We start from the raw sequence: 17,980 nt of genomic DNA on the forward strand, positions 1-17,980 counted from the left end.
ACGATCATGTCGAGGCCTCGTCTCGTGGGGATCCATGTGATCTGGTAGAAAGAACTCCGTGATAGAGATCTGAAAGGGATCTGCCAAAGGAAGAAGTCTGCTTCTGTCTCGTGATTGAAGTAGCCTCTTGCGGTGCCTGACTGCATCTCTAGTCTGGATAGGAGAGGAATCGGGACAAAATTCCAGAGCTATCTTTGAAAAGGCAATAGAAACGCCCTCGGATCTCAAAGTAAACAGGAGACTTGAAGATGAAGTGCTCCTCCATCTCAACCTCTTGTATGTCACGTAATGTGCATATGCGCCTCTCCCTCTGTAGGCCCTCTACTCTGCTGCTCTTGTACGAAGTCTATGTGAAGAGACCTGAAACTGCCCAATAGAGATCCTCAGTGAGTGGAATGAGTGGATTTGCGTGTATCCTGGTGGGTCAATGAAACCCTCCTCTGTGATATGCAAGCAATGATCCCTGTAGAAGCTGAGCTTCACTGGAGGCAGCTCGCCCGGTCCTAGCTAGGTCCGGAATGTGTGTAGCTGTAAGAGATCCTCATGGATGACCTGGTTGACCTCATGTGACAAGAGGGGAGAAAATGGAGCATCCAAATTGTACTAGAAGGGAGGGAGTCTATCCATGTGGAGCCCCAGTTGCTCAAACCATCTCTCTGTGCGTGCATACCAGCATCTCTGGTCACCTCCTATTGAAAGAGCCATAGAGGAGGATAATGCTAGCCATGGTAGCCTGCTGGTGACCCGTCAAACGTGAAATGCTCTTGGCACATGACGGCTCGAGATGTATTGAAGATCATAACCTTAGTTTTACCCAGGTTGACCTTCAAATCATGAGACTTACAAAAAGACTGTAGTGCGTGGCTTATACTTTCGAAACTTCTTACGTTGAGAACTGTGGGGTAACTTTTCCACTAGCAAAGTATTTCCAAGTAAGGGTTCATTTGATGTGCATACTCCTTCAAGTCCATCAGGGGACCATTCAAGAGGAGGTGGCTCAGATTTTAAGGGAGCTGGCTTGGTAAGATACAATTCAATGATCCTAGTTTGGACTCATTCGAACTCATTGAAGTGTTCAGCCTTAGCTTTGTGGCGATATCCTCCTTCAGCATTCTTGCAGGATCTTCTGCTATTATTCAACTTTGGGAAGCTCGACCACCATTCGGGCATGCAGAATGGCTAAGTCATTGTCAAAGACATGATCTTCAAATTGAGCATTTTCAACCTCTGTTTCAAAGTCCCAAGGAAGGTGTCTCTGGAGCCCCTCTGCTAAGAAAGACAAAAGAACCACGTCATCTGCATACAACAATTGTGAGTTGAAGAGGGAGAGAGAGAGCAGAGTGTGAGAGCAGGAGAGTGAGAGCTGAAAGCGATGGTTGCAATAGAAGAGTGTGATATAACTGAAGAGAGTGATAGGTTTTGTCTAAGTGATAATTGCTCAACCAAGAAATACAAGCTTTCCCCAGAAAGAAACAATTCCACTTGTGGACTGCCTAGTGTCATAATCTCCAGCCCAATCTGAGTCACTGTAGGCATGCATCTGCAAGTCACTCCCCCTGGGAAACATCAAGCCAAAAGACTTGGTACCTTGCAAATAACGGAAGATGCGTTTTACAGCCTGCCAATGCATAGTCTTTGGGCTGTGCATATATCTGCTAACCTGAGAAACTGCAAACTGAATATAAGGTCTTGTATTGCAGAGATAAATGAGGCATCCAACAGCCTGACTGTAGAGTGTGACATCAATTGATTCACCTGCATCATGCATTGTAAGCTTCAGCCCCGGCTCCATGGGAGTAGCTATGGGCTTACAATCCTACATGTTGAATCTGTCCAAGAGTTTCTACACATACTTGGATTGAGACATAACGATGCTACTTTTCTCTTGAGTGAACTGGATCCCCAAATAAAAGTGGAGCAGCCCCAAATCTGACATGTCAAAAGTGGTCTACAATTCAGCTTTAAAATCTGTAATATTATCTTCATTTGACCCTGTGAGCAGTAAGTCATCTACATAAAGAATGATGACTAAAATATCCCCCCCATCCTTCTTGATGTAGAGGGTGCTCTCAGTTGGACTATTATGCAACCCCTTGCTGGTCAGAAAGACATGAATGTGGCTTGGCTTTCTCTTACAGGACCTCAGGTTTTCTATGAGGGAGTTGACTCCTCTCGGGCCATTTCGGTTCGACGTCATCGGGTTGAGTTCTGTTCGTTGGATGTGGTACCACACCGTCCTTTTACAGCTGTACATGCCTCTGTGGATACTTCTTGGGAGATTCTAGCGAGCATAGCAGCTTGGCATATCTGGAGAGCCAGATGCACAGAGGCTATGGAGGGTACTCAGGTTCATCCCTCGCACACATTGGCTAGTATCTAGACAGACATCGTACACACTCTGATGGCCGTATGGACGGGTATGCAGGGGGACTCCCGTGCAGCCTCAGCTAGGAGGGCTTCTTTCTTCAGGGAATGGAAGGATTCTCCTTTCTTCTCTAAATCTACTACAGGGTTGAGATGGCACTTTCAGCCTCAGCCTTGGCTTCTTTCCACCTCACTCTGAGGGGTTTTTTTTAAATTTATCCTCGTGATTTCATGATGTATTCCGCTTTGAGCTTGCTCTCGCGGGTTTTTGTTCTTACTTAATAGAAGTCTTTTTCATGGGAAAAAAAAAAAAAAAAGAAAGACATGAATTTTTGCATACCATGCACGTGGGGCTTGTTTCAACCCATACAAAGCTTTATTCAGCTTGCATACTTGAAGTGCATTTCCTGAATTTTCAAAGCCTGGAGGTTGTTTGACATAAACCTCTTCCAACAAGTCTCCATTAAGGAAAGCTGTTTTAATGTCCAACTGATGAACATTCCAATGAAAATTTGCAGCCATGGCGATAACTGACCGGATGGTTGTCATTCTGGATGTAGGAGCAAAAGTCTCCTCATAGTCTATGCCCTTTTTCTGAGCATATCCTTTTGCAACCAGCCTTGCCTTGTACCTATCAATGGTCCCATATGGCTTTCTTTTAACTTTGAAAACCCACCGTGTACCTATGGCATGTTTACCTGGTGGCAAATCGACAACTTCCCATGTCTGATTTTTCTTAATGGACTGCAACTCATCGTGCGTGGCATTCATCCAATGCACATTATCCTGTGCCTCTTCAAATGTCTCAGGCTCCTCCTCATCAAGAAGAGTACCTACATAAGCTGATTCAACTGAAAGAGCACCTCCCCCATGCCTTACTGCACTCCGAGTTCTGCCATGTAATGGAGCATCAATTTTACTCTCCCTGAGAGTTTGTAACTACCAATTTGGGACTGTTTTTGCTGCATGTATATCGGCAATTTCTTGCTGAACAACCTCTTCCACTGCTTGTGGAGGGGGTAAGATATCATGTGGCTGAATCGGAGCATGTGGAGGTATCTGAAAATTTTGATTTGCATTAGATATATCAGCAGGGGAACCCAAGGCAATGGGTAGTGGAAGAAGTAGGCAAATCAAATTCAGCTTGAGTGTGAGCTGAATTTTCTGAAAATATAACATCTCTACTGACAATAATCTTGCGTGTGACAAGATTGTAGAGACGGTAGCCCTTGCTCTCTGCACTGTACCCAACAAAAATGCATTTGATTGCCTTATCAGACAACTTATGCCGAAACTCAACGGGCACATGAGCATATGCAAGGCATCCAAAAACACGGAAATGATCCACAGAAGGCTTTCTCCCTTGCCAAACTTCATAGGGAGTCTTGGTCTTCAAAGCTTTTGTGGGTGCCCGATTCAAAACATAATTGGCACACATGAGACCTTCAAGCCAAAATTTGTGAGGCAATTTTTTGCTTTTTAGCATGCATCTATCCATCTCCATAAGAGTGCGATTTTTCCTCTCAGCTTTGCCATTTTGCTGAGGGGTTAGCCTCACTGTAAGCTGATGTGCAATGCCCTCGTCTTTCAAAAAAGCATCAAAATCTACAGACAAATACTCCCCTCCTCTATCTGTGCGTAATGTTTGTATCTTGAGTCCTGATTCATTCTCAACCATGGCTGCAAAGTGTTTGAAAACCATAAACACTTCTGATTTGCGTTTCAGCCCATAAACCCAAGTGTAGTTGGAGTAGTCATCTATAAAAGTGACAAAGTAAAGATGACCACCCAATGATGGAGTCCTCATGGGACCACAGACATCACTATGAATAAGCTGTAATTTTCGAACAGCTTTTACTGATCCATCCTTCTTGAAGGGAAATCTGTGCATTTTACCAAGAATGCACCCTTCACAGGCATGTGGAGGAGGTGTTTCAAGAGTAGGCAATGCATCAACCATAGCATGTTTTTGAAGTGTCATCAAGCTGCCATAATGCATGTGTCCATATCTCGCATGCCATAACTCCGCATTCTGCATAGCAGCAGTAGGAGTGGAAACTGCAAGAGCATGTGCTGGTCTTTTATCATACATGTCAAGCTGAAAAAGACCACGTAACAAAGTGCCAAACAATCTCAAGGCATAGTTATGCTCTCTGTCATGGACTGCACACTTCTCATCTCCAAAAATGACCTGAAATCTAGCTCTGTTAAGAGTGGACACTGAAAGTAGATTTTTTGTGATACCAGGCACATACAAGACATCAGAAATTTTGAATGTTGAGCCATCAATGGCTGTAAGTTCAACTTCTCCTGTACCACGAACTGAATAGGAGGAGTTGTTGGCACACGTGACCTTTTTACCAACGGGTGGTGGATGCAGAGATGTGAAAAGACACTTCCTAGAAGTGATATGCTTTGAGGCACCGCTATCAAAATACCATGTATTTTGTGTCTCATTGACACTGAAAGCTGATGCATCCTTGGAAGAATCATAAATGCATGTCAGAAAAGCATAAGAGTCATCATTACAAGTGGCTGTACTATCCGGAGCAGCCAACTAAGAGTCTGAAATGCAAGACAAGAAGGCATAGTCGTGCTCCACAAAGTTGGCTTTAGCTTGCTCATTGTCAGATGCATGAGGAGTTGAATCTGAAACAGCCATACCGGAGCTGTTTTTCTTTTCTTTTGCAAGCCTTTTCTTGCATTCTCCAATGTAGTGACCTGGCTTTTTGCAGTAATGACATATTCCCTTCTTCTTGGGCTTACCTGCATCACCCTTAGCCTTTTGAGAAGGCTGTCCTGAACCACTGGAAGGCTGATTTACTGATGTCTTTGCTTGTCCCTTTACTTTAGGCTTGAATTTTGAAAGCATGGCACGTTCACCTGCTCGTGAAGCCATGTTTTTCCTGGTCTGCTCTTCCTGCAACAGAAGTCCTATCAACGGCAACTTAACTGAAAGCCCCAAATTTGCAATTTGTCTGCCTGCAAAGAAAACCCTGCAAAAATGCAACTTTCCAAGCCCACCTACAAAGTGACCAAATGTGAACGACATTTCACCTTCAAACTGTATGGACTAACAGTACGAAACTGTCAGTACGGTTGAATGCAGCTGTACAGAACTGTACAGTGCAGCCTGTACGGTCGAAATCCGTGCACCCGTACGGATGTACTGAATCTGTACGGACATCTCAGCGCAAATGTACGAAACTGTACGGACATAACTTGGCATTGTACAGACAGAACCTAGCGAGGCTGTACGACAAGCTGTACCGATCTGACTGGCAGCTTGTACGGACGATGATCTATACAAGCGATGTACGGATCTGATGCGTGCAGGTACGGACAAGCGTACGGCAGCTGTACGGGCTGACCGAATGTACGGCGATGTACGGAACTGGCAACTTTGTACGACTGCACGGCGATCTATACGGGCTGGCGACAAGCTGTACGGCTGCATGACGATCTGTACGGATACCATATGAAATGTACGGCTGTACGGATGGAAGCTGCACGGTGCAGGAGCTGGTACGGATGGGCAGCAAGCTGTTGAGCTTGGAGTGGGGAGATTGCGAGCAAGGAAGCAGGGAGCAGGGTCAACCCGCTCTGATACCAAATGTGAGTTGAAGAGGGAGAGAGAGAGCAGAGTGTGAGAGCAGGAGAGTGAGAGCTGAAAGCGATGGTTGCAATAGAAGAGTGTGATACAACTGAAGAGAGTGCTAGGTTTTGTCTAAGTGACAAAACCTTATCCTTCGCTAACCGTAGTTAGTGAACTAACTGTGGTTAGGGGAAAAAACCTCTAATTGAGGGAAAAGTGTCCCTAACCTACTTATTACATTACATTGGTCACTGCTAAATTATAACAATAATTCTAACAACAATATACGGATCAGCGTGCCAGCAAGAGCACATCCATCCCCCCCTTGTGTCTGCATCACTATCTCGAGCTCGTCTATGTAGAGGCCAAACAGGATAGGTGATAAAGAACACCCTTGTTTGACCCCAATAGTGCTCATGATCTCGTCTATCCACCCAAATCCTGCCTAGACTCTACCTGAGACTCTCTTGGAAAGTGTCATGACAACCTAAATGATCTCCTAGTCATAACCCAAATCCTGTAGGCGCTGGAGGAGGCGAGCTCTCGAAACCGTATCAAATGCTCTGTGGAAATCCACAAAGCAACAGTAAACCCTTTGTTTCCATGCTCTTGCCTCCTCGATGATACACTTGAGTGTGCTGCTCTAAGTCCTCAACACTCCGCAAATCGGCTGACCTCGAAATCAAGCACTGATGCATAAATCTTGGACATGACATGTCCAATCATAATGGCCCTCTTGGCCACGGCCTGGTTTGTTTGTTCTTGTTGATGCCGTTCTAGGGATTGCATCATTCAGCTCAGGAGACCGATCAGAAATTTTCTTTGGAGTGGGCTTCATGGCACAGCAGATGTTTTAGCCAGGGTGGCTTGGGATACCCTCATCCTCCCTACACAGGAAGGGGGTCTCAATATTATTGATCTAGATTTACAGTGCAGAGCTTTACTCTGCAAGATGGTGGTGCGAGGACTTATGCCAAGGCAGGAGCCATGGAAGGCATTTTTTATTAGCAGCATATAGACGTTGTGTGGATAAAAATGTAAATATGTTTTTCACTTGTTGCATGCTGATGGGTAAGTGTATAGCTATGTACATAGCTAGTAGGTGGTGGCTTTGAGCTATGGACACTCTCATAAAAACTCTACACTGATGTATCTATTTTCTTGAGATGGTAGATACTTCTACAGGGACTTTTGGGAAATGATGAAGTGCAGTGTAGGTGCACCAGACAATCCAGAGCATGGCATCCAGTGTGCGACGATCTCTTGTTACAGGATGGCATGTGCTCTTCATGGCTGTCCTGAGCCATATGTGCGTGAAAGTATGAGTTTTTTTCGTTGAGGATGCCTTGTTTCCAGTGTGTCGGGATTGGCTTATATGTGGATAAGTCGGTAGGCAACTAGGTACTAAGCATTTGTGATATGCATTAGTGTGCACAAGGTCTAAGTGTGGTGCATTAATTGCCTTGGTCTAGTTTGTGGGGAAGTTTTGGGAGTGGTAAAAAGGAAAACGTGAGGTGCCTAATAAAGGATGACGTGGCTGGAATCAAGAAAGGCATGCATGCAACCATGGCTACATGAGGATGAAAGGGAGCTTCTGGACTACGAGCTAGAGCTACGTGAAAATGGCAGCTGGAAGCGGGTCTGGGGGGCTTGTTGAAAGGATCGACAGAGAGGGAGCAAGGGGACTGGTGGGAGAAGGAGCTTGGGGAGTGGGGTGGCGTTGCTACTACAGGCCTGGAGGTCCTTCAGAGGGTCTGTTCTCTGAGGGAAGCTTGGTTGGAGAGGTACAACAAAGAGGGGCTGGAGGGGGATCGTGAATGCACAAGGAGGTTGACGGTGTCCTGTGTGGGAGTTTTTTGGCTAGCTAGGGGTGGCACGACCCATAAGCTGAGTACACCATGAATTGGAGAGGAGCGGGAATGCATGGACGTTGGTGGGTATTCCAGGAGCAGGAAGCTATCGTAGTGTGTGAAGAAGAGAGCTCTGTGAGCAGTTGATGACGACTAAGAGGTGAGGAGCCGACTGTAGTCTGTGGGGCTTGGGTGTCAGAGCAAGAGAAATTGCGATGTTATTGTGATCATGTGCCAAATTACGAGCTGTTGCTCTTGATGAAGGCTTAGGAAACTTGGCTGGGGCATTGCTAAAATGGGTGTCTAGAGGATCTTGGATGATAGGACGCCGTGAGCTGGAGCAGGAGAGATCGCGAGTATTTATCATCATGTGAAGGCCGGGCGACGGGGGTGGTGAAGCAAGAGTACGGGCTGGATAGACATCAAATGGGTGCACAATTGCTTCACGGCGAAAGGCAAAGAGGCCTTTGGTTGGACGGGTGCCAAGTACTAGCCGAAGAAATCTCGGCTGTTTGGGAACTCCAGGGATAGTGAGCTGTGACATGGGAGCTTGGCTCACCTCAAACCCAAATGATCCGATGGGAAGTGGAGCAGCAGGCAATAGAGTTGGACAAGCAGTAACAGTCATGAGGCCATGGTAAAGGTGCCGACCTGAAGAAGCAAGGTTGGAGCTGCGTGGAGGATGACAATGACAAGCTGTGAGAGATTGCTAGCAGGATTCAGGAGCACATCGTGTGGAGCTGGATGCACAAAGAGAGAGAGGTAATCCAAAAGGAATCGATGCTTTCTTCATTGAATGAACGATGGTTACTGAATAGAAAGAGGACCCTAATTGTTTTTGATCCTGAGGTTGATGGTTGATGATCGTGTTGCTGGAAGCATGGTGTGCTTATTTGCAGTTGATGGGCTGGTTCCCTATGAGTTCACGATCATGACGATGGTTGATAGTAGCTGGCCTGTGGGCTGATGTGAAGAACTTCCTTATCATCACATGTATGAGATGAGCTGATGACTAGGACTGTTTCTTGATGACAATAAGAGAGGGATGCTCTTGGACTGGCATGCATACACAAAGAGAAGCTCTCCGGTGGAATATGGGTTCATAGCATGCATGGTTGTCTATACCTTGAGCTGTCACGAAGTGTGTTCATGGCAGCTATACAGTTCTGAAGTTGTCATTTTCTTGGGATTTATGTTTCATGGGTCTTCTATGTATTTTCTGAGCTTGATCTCACTCAGTTGGAGAGCTTGTCTTGAGCGGTGTAATCCATTGGGTTCTTTTTGAGTTTTCTTTTTTAGCTTTCAGTGGAAATGTGGCCAGAGTATGAGTTGTATCCGGAGGTGTGTAGAGACAAGGAGTTTCAATGAAAGCCTTTTACCTTCTGATGGTGTTGTTCACTTGATTTATATGTGGATGAGGGTGGCTGTGAAGGCGGTTTGGGCTCTACTGCTTTTGTCCATCCACATTTTGGTGCCTCCACGGAGGATTGTGCACTTCAGTTTACAAGTGTGAAGTTGTGCAGTCAGTTGTAGTGTTGAAGAGTAGAGAGAGATGGCGCAGGACTTTCCAGAGTTCTGGGGGCTGCCATATGAAAATGCAACCAGATTCCTAGAAAGGATGGAATTTACAGCACTTATGAAAGATAGGGCAACCCGTGAGATTTTGTTTCAGATAATGAATTATTGCTTGCAGGGAGATGCAAAAGCATGGCTACAGACTCAAGTTGCTACCTTCAGGACTGCTCATCCTCAGCAACAAAATCCAAAGTATACAGTGGTGAGAGCAGCTTTTCTTGCACGGTTTGCACAATCCAGGAGCCCTAATGAAGTTTGGAAAGAGCTGTGCAAAGTGAGACAGGAGGAGGAGCAGGAGGTTGACCATTACCTGAGTCAGTTTGGGAGATTATGGAGTCTTGAGTGTGAAGCTCTTGTGCTAGACGTACCTCCTCAGATGATTAAGAGAGACCCCTTCATTTCAGGCCTGAAGCCTTCACTCCGTTTGAAGGTGGAGCTAAGTAATATCGATACTTTTGAGGATGCAATCAGAGTGGCCAGGGAGAAGAAGTGGAAAGTCAAGAGACTGAGGCAGCTTGGCATGCAAGAGGAGCCTAAGAATCTGATTAGAAGTCCAGAAGCAATAAAGGCTTATGCAGAGAGAGAGCCGGTGTCTATTCCTGCGCGAGGAAGGTCCAGGTTGGGTGGAGCTATGAGGCGCACCCGTGGATCTTTTGGGTCTTTTCTTCCTTCTTTTCCTTGGGCAATCTCTAGCAAAGTGCCCAAGGGTCTTGCAAATCCTACACTAATCCTGTCTCCCTGCAATCTCAACTCTCTGTTTGAAGTAGGAGCCATCTAGACGCTGAAGCATAATGTGGTCATCCGAGATGTTAGGGTCATAGAGAATGACGCTAACACGCGGTACCCCATCTAACCTGACTGCCTCTCTGCTACTAAGGAAGGCATCCCAGGAAGAGAGGAGATCTCGGTAACCATCCCAAAGGCGGCTCCAATGGAATACAAAAGTCGATGGTACACCTGAGGAAGGATGGGAAATCTGATGAAGAGTGATGTCATCCCGCTATGCACATCACAGAGCTTTGGCATATTTGCATAATCATAATATGGTTGAAGGATTGCCAAAATTACAGCAGCCCCCGCTCGAGGTGTGTGAAGCTTGTGCTCTTGGAAAGTTGCATCGCCTATTGTTCCAAAAGGATGGTACAAGTATAGTAAGAGCACAACGGGTCTTACTGATTGTGCATAGTGATGTTTGTGGACCAATGAATGTCACAACCCATAGAGGGTATCGGTATTTTGTCACATTCATTGATGATTATTCTAGGTTCACTTGGCTCTTTCTCATAAAATGAAAATCTGAAGTATTCAATTGGTTTAGGGAGTTCAAAGCATTGGCTGAGAACCAAACCAATTCTAGAATTGGAACACTTAAGGCTCAGTAAGTAGCAAGACCGTGTGTCTCTCTCCTCCAGTGAAGCACAATACAAAGCTGCAAATTCAGCCACTATGGCATGTATGTGGTCAAGGAACCTTTTGCATGACTTGCATTATGCTCAGGATGGTGACGCAACTCCAATCTTCTGTAATATCCAGAGTTGCATTGCTATTGGAAACAATCATGTATTTCATGCTCGCATGAAACACTAGAAAATCACTATCATTATGTGCGGGATTGTATCACTGATGGCTTCATTGATCTCACATATTGTTCCACTGAGGGCAATGTGGCAGATATCTTCACTAAAATCCTATCAGTGACTCTATCACACAACATTGACATGGCTTGGGGATACGAGACAATCAAACAATGTCAAGGAGGGTTATAAAATGACATTGTTTTCTTTTGTACTCCCATAGGTTGCTATATCCATATGTGGATGAATTTGTGCAACCATGGTACTTTAGGTATTGCAGGTAATTCTGAGATCATTCCAGAGCATTTCAGCCATATCATTGAGGCGGGATTTGTGAAGATATATACAATGATATGGTGGTGTAGGATAGACTAGGATTTAGTCTATTTTAGAGTTTTTGTGTGCTCTAGTACTTGGACTATATATACCAAGTACTTGTACTTCGTTTGGTTGAACATTTCAATTGGAGTTCAATCGGGTTCACTTCTTGTTCTCTTGTGTTCACAACTCTTCTCCATTCTTGTTCCTACAAGGGCAATTGCAATAAAGAAGGAGATCATCATAAGCCCAGAAGGAAGGAAAAGACAGTCTTCATTGATATCAAAGATGACAAAGAAGAAGAGATGATTGTCAAGAAGTAATTATCAAAGATGATAGGTAGGAGATGACAAAGCTTCTCACCGAAATGTGAAGACAAGCTCCGAAGAAAAGAGAGGTATGGTGCACAAAGTGCAAAGTTGATGGGCACACCAATACGGAATGTAGATTGGGATGATACTATAACATATGTAGTCGTACAAGCCACACAAACGAGGAATGCTGATTCAACAAAAGAAAAAGAGCTACAGCGGTCAACAAAATAGAGAGGAAGGGAAGAAGACCCTATCAAACAAATAGACCAAATAATTTTTGCATTGCATGTTTCTCCTGTGGTAAGTAAGGACACCGAAACAAGGATTGTAGGTTGTGGAAGAAGCAGCTAGATATGTTGCACAATCATGTGCAAATGAGAAAGAGGCATCGACAGCAAGCCTAGCCTTGGCACACATCAAAATGAATGCGGTCATAAAGCCACAGGGGTAGCCCAAAGGACCCAACGAAGCCGGACGACCCAAAAAGAGCCAAGATTCATGGAAAGAACTAAAGAAGTTTGCCATTTAAATAACCAAGGTATTGAAGCACAAAGAGCCCTTGGTGGAACTAAGAGAAAAGTCACAATGTAGTTAGATGAAGTATCAAAGGATAAAAGAGCCAAAATGTGGTTAGACAAAGAACCGAAGCAGAGAAGATCCCAATAGGGACAATGAAATGGAAAGAAGCCCAATGAGTAGAACAAAATAAATTATACATGGGACAAATTTAGTGAGCTGAATATAATGATTTCTTTTTTCATGAGGAAGACTTCTATTAAGGATTTAAAAATCCCCAAGAACAAGTGCTCGAGGCTAGAGTACGCCATACATAGCATGAGAAAAATCCCGAGATTGTCAAGCCCTACTCATCAAAAAAGCCTGACAAAGGCTGAGGCTGAAAGTGCTTAGAAGAAGGGACAACCTCTCCACCTCCTGACCAAGAAGGGACAACCTCTCCACTTCTTCTTTTTTTTTTTTTTTCCTTTCAAGAAAGAGACTTCTATTAAGTAAGAGAAAAAACCCGCGAGAGCAAGCTCAAAGCGGAATACATCATGAAATCATGAGGATAAATAAACCTCCTTAAAATGAGATGGAAAACAACCAAGGCTGAGGCTGAAAGCGCCACCTCAACCTTGTAGGAGTCTCAGAGAAGAAAGGAGAATCCTTCCATTCCCTGAAGAAAGAAGCCCTCCTAGCTGAGGCTGCACGGGAGTGTCTCCCTGCATACTCGTCCATACGGCCATCAAGGTATGTATGGTGTCTGTCCAGATACTAGCCAATGTGTGCAAGGGATGAACCTAAGTTCCCTCCAATGCCTTTGTGCATCTAGCTCTCTAGATATGCCAGGATGCTATGCTCGCTAGAATCTCCCAAGAGGAATCCACAGAGGCATGTACAGCTGCAAAAGAAAGGTGTGGTATCACATCCAAAGAACAGGACTCAACTTGATGATGTCGAATCGAAATGGCCCGAGAGGAGGAGTCAAGTCTCTCATAGAATACCTAAGGCCCTGTAAGAGAAAGCCAAGCCACTAAGCCCCATGTCATAAAGAATGGGGAGTGGACAAAGTGACTAAAAATCCTGGCTACCCCCATCCAAATCATCCTCGCCTGTCTGCAATCCCATAGGCAATGCTAATCGTCTCCAAAGCAGAGAGGCAACGAGGGCAAGTAGGGTCGGCTCCGAACCTGGATCTGCAAAGGTTCACTGCAATCCCACCATGGATAGAAAGCCAAAAGAAAAGAGTGATCTTTCTATTCCTGTGGGATTTCCAGAGTCTCTTCCAGAAGCACCTCTGCAAATCCGCAATGATATCAAATGTCTCCCAATGAGGAACTCTGGAAGGTCTCCAACCTCTACTATTGAGCTGGAATCTCTTGGCATTACTGACCGTGTAACGAAAGAAGGGGATGCTCTTCTCTCGATGCCCTGTCTCAATCCACTCCCACTCTCCAGGGTCCCATTGTCAAATACCTAATGGGAACTCCCCCGTAGAGCCAAAGCCTCCAAGATCCGGTGGAGAGAAGCCATGGGTCTGGGTCGAGGAACCACTCTAAATTTGATCCTTGCACCAAAAGACCTACAACCCTCATAGGCTGAAAAGTAGACTCATCAAGCAAGATGTCCTCAGTGGACCTCATGCACACCATCATGCACACCATCATCAGCAATCTGCCACCATCATGCACACCAAAAACCAAAGCATCCTCATGTGCATCTCAAAAGGCCAAAATCTGAAGAGAAACACCGCCTCTCGTAAAAGTACCTGCCCAAGTGGAGCAAGTGAGTGGCATATCATCTGTGTCTACCCAATCCGCTGGAAGGGCTGCCTCACTGCACTCCCTCTGAGATGTCCATTCACTGCACTCAGTGGATCCTCCCTGCACTCCCTCAGTAAATTGAGCTCTGCACTGTAAATCTGATCAATAATATTGAGACCCCCTTCCTGTGTAGGGAGGATGAGGGTCTTGAACAAACAAACCAGGTTGTGGGCAAGAGCACCTGGTTGACCACCGCAACTCTAGAGGCAAGATCACTCAGCCATTGTTCGTGCTCTAAACTGCTGGCTATTCTGCTCCATTCTATCGCCATTCTTTCCATCTTGGAGCTGTTGCCCTCAGGACTGCCGCCAGCTATTTGCTCACAGAGCTGCTGCCCTTGGGACTGCCGCCAGCTATTTGCTCACCTCGGGATCACTGTTGCACCTCACGCTTCTGCCCTTGGGACTGACGCCAGCTACTAGCCCGTCTATTTTTGTTGCTCCTACCCTCGAGATGCACGCCAACTACTTTCCGCCACAGCTCCATCATCTTTTTTCACTCTAGTTGGTGCCCACAAAGCTGAGCTGAGCTGCCCACACTTTGCTGCTTCATCTGCCCATGGGTTTGCTGCTCCATCTGTCTTTTCTTGCCCACACTGCCCCCAACTACCTCTCCATACCTACGTGGCACGTCTATCTTTGGCTGAGGGCGACCAATTCTAATAGCTCGTGGTTTTGATGTCCGTAGTAGAAGTTGCCTGTGACCTATTTTGACAGCTCACTTAGCCACCTTAAGTGCTGCCCTCTTATGGAATCTCGTCTCGTGGAGAAGTCACACCATCTAGGGAGAAAGCATTGGCCCTTATCGATGTGAGCTTGGATAACAAATTACTTCATTACTTTGACCTCACTGCTTTAGCCACCACGGAAATCAAAGCCAAGCTCGAGAATCTTTATGCCACATCTACTAGACCTGACCGATGAGCTTTATCTATTTTATTGAATGATATATCACTCTCTGAGTGATAGATAATGGTTAGTAATATTTGGGTACTCTACCCTTGGTTGTTTCCCAAAAATGAATGAAATAAATGATGTGTGTTGGGTTAATAAAGGTCCTCTGCCTTGGATAGTCCTCCTAAAATGATGTATTCATTTGTTTATTTTCTTGTGTCTGGCTCCATGTCCCTAATGAGTCCCTAGAGCCAAGAGGGGAATGTACTGTGGGAGCCATGTATTGTCTTTGATAGGTCTATATATCATACTTGGCATGTGAGTTCGAGGATGTTGGTGAATTGGCCATGTATCCATGCATGATGAGCCTCTAAGCCATGTTAGTTGAGCCTCTGAGTCTATACCATGCTCACTAGCCTCTGAGCCATGCTCACTTGCCTCTGAGTTACCATGGGAGCCATGTCTAGTTCTAGACCATCATTGCACAGTTTGATGACCGCCATTGTCATGTTCTGTTCTTGGTTCCGTTCCCAATAGTCACTCACCTTTCCTCCATGGGGGGGTGTTAGGAAATGGAGTCAAGATGAGTCAGTTTGGTGTTCTAGTGTGTCCTATTGCCTTTCCTCCATGGGGGGGTGTTAGGAAATGAGTCAAGATGAGTCAATTTGGTGTTCTAGTGAGTTCTAGTCTACTGTGTCCACCACATGTCACATTGGGAGTTATCCCATATACATTAGTGTTCATATGTGTGTGTGCTCTATATAAGAGATGTACTTATCTAGTATCACATCAATCAGGTATCAAGCCTACAAGCTCTTTGGTCTACATGTGAGTACTTTTCATTTTGGCTCATTGCTCTTGTCACCCGCTCACTACACGAGGCTGCCATTCACGCTTTTCCCCACACCACCCGCTCCACCCGCCCACCACCCCCTGGAACCATACCCTGTAATAGTTGGTACGATGATGAGTGTAAGGCTTTATGCCGTCAACTCAGATTCGAAACCAAAAACAGTCTTCCGAGCGCACCAGATACGCTACGTGAATATCGTAGACTCATACGGAGGAAGAAACTAGACTTCGTTCGTCGAAACGAGGAGGAGCTGCTAAACAATTTGTTTAGTAACAACTCTAAGGACTTCTGGCGGAGATTTCTAGAAGGATGGTCCCCTCCGCCACTCACTGACACCCAGATCTGGTTTGATTATGCACGCACACTTTATGACATCCCAAATCAGCCAGTCCCTAGCCTCTCACACATGCCTCGTCCCACATCCTGCACCCTCTTCACTAGAGGAGGGGTAAAGGATGCTGTAATGAAACTTCATAATGGCCGCGCGAAGGATCATGAGGGACTATGCACTGAGTTCATTGCATATGGGATTAACCTCCTAGCCCCGATCTTAGCAAAGCTTTTTAATGAAGCGGTTTGTTTGGGATTTCCACACACTTGGACCATTAACACTATCTCACCCATCCACAAGGCAGGGGATCCCATGAGCCCGGAGAACTACAGGACCATTATGATTGGACATGTCATGTCCAAGATTTATGCATCAATACTTGACTCCAAGGTTAGCAGACTTGAAGAGTGTCGAGGACTCAGTGCAGCAGGACAGGCCGGATTCTGGCGTGATCATGGAACCATGGACCACATTCTGACGCTCAAATGTATCATCGAGGAGGCGAGGTCACGGAAGCAGAGGGTTTATTGTTGCTTTGTGGATTTTCGCAAGGCATTTGACACGGTCCCGAGAGCCCGCCTCATACGGCGCCTACAGGACTTGGGTTATGACCAAGAGATCATTTGGGCTGTCATGGCACTTTACGAGAGAGTTTCTGGCAGAGTTCAGGTAGGATCCGGGTGGAGGATCCGGGTGGACAGACGAGATCATGAGTACCATCGGGGTCAAACAAGGGTGTCCTTTGTCGCCTACCTTGTTTGGCCTCTACATTGACGAGCTTGAGACAGTGATGCAGACACAGGGGGGTGTAGGTTGCTCTCTTGTGGGCACGTTGATCCAGAGTATGCTCTATGCAGATGACGTGGCTCTCTTGTCTTCGTCAGCAGAGGGGCTTCAGAGACACCTAGACGCACTATAGTCCTTTTGTGAGTCTCATGATTTGAAGGTCAACCTGGGTAAAACCAAGGTCACGATCTTCAATACATCTCGAGCCATCATGCGTCAAGAGCAATTCACATTTGCGGGGTCATCTGTTGACATAGTTTCATCATACACTTATCTTGGGGTTATCTTCTCCGGACCGAGCTTCACTATGAGACCCGCGATGCAGGCACGCTTGAGTAGAGGGTATGCCTCATTGGCCAAGCTAGAGAGGCAGTGCTTCCGCTCACACTTTCAGGATCCACGCACCAAGGGGTTGCTTTTTGACTCCTTGTCTCGCCCAGCCGGGATGTACGGCAGTCCTTGTTGGGGGCCAGACTTGTCGGATACAGAGTGGGCCCGTGTGGAGCGGCTACAGGTTCTCATGCTATCACGGATGATTCGTGGTAAGTCATCCATTCCTCACCAGATCATTCAGGCTGAGTTTGGGTCACCCCCTTTACAGCTAGATGCTGCATTTCAGGTCATCACATATCTGTACCGAGTTAGGGAATATGGGGATTATACCTCGGGGCGTAGCAGGCTACAATGGATAGCTCTATCCTCTTCTATGGCACTTGTAGCAGGAGGAGATCAGAGGTGCTGGTATGCACGTACAGAGAGATGGTTTGAGCGATTGGGGCTCCACATGGATAGACTACCTCCCTTCCAGTATAGCATGGATGCTCCGTTCTCTCCCCTCTTATCACACGAGGTCAACCAGGTTATCCGTGAGGATCTACTACAGCTACACACTTTTCGGACCTGGTTGGAACTGAGTGAACTCCCAGTGAAGCTTAGCTTCTACAGAGATCACTTCTTACATATCACAGCGGAGGGTTTCATTGACCCACCAGGATACACATAGATTCACCTACCCCACTCGATGAGGATCTCTCTTGGGCAGTTCCGAGTCTCTTCACATAGACTTCGCATCGAGAGCGGCAGAGCAGAGCGTCTACCCAAGGAGCGGCACATATGCACACTATGTGACATACAGGAGGTTGAGACAAAGGAGCATTTCATCTTCAGGTGTCCTGTGTACTATGAGATCCGAGGATGTTTCCACTG

The sequence above is a fragment of the Dipteris shenzhenensis genome, chromosome 13 (genome assembly GCF_047967505.1).
Source record: "Dipteris shenzhenensis isolate YYH24624 ecotype China chromosome 13, Dip_SZ_1.0, whole genome shotgun sequence".
In the NCBI taxonomy this organism is placed as follows: Eukaryota; Viridiplantae; Streptophyta; class Polypodiopsida; order Gleicheniales; family Dipteridaceae; genus Dipteris; species Dipteris shenzhenensis.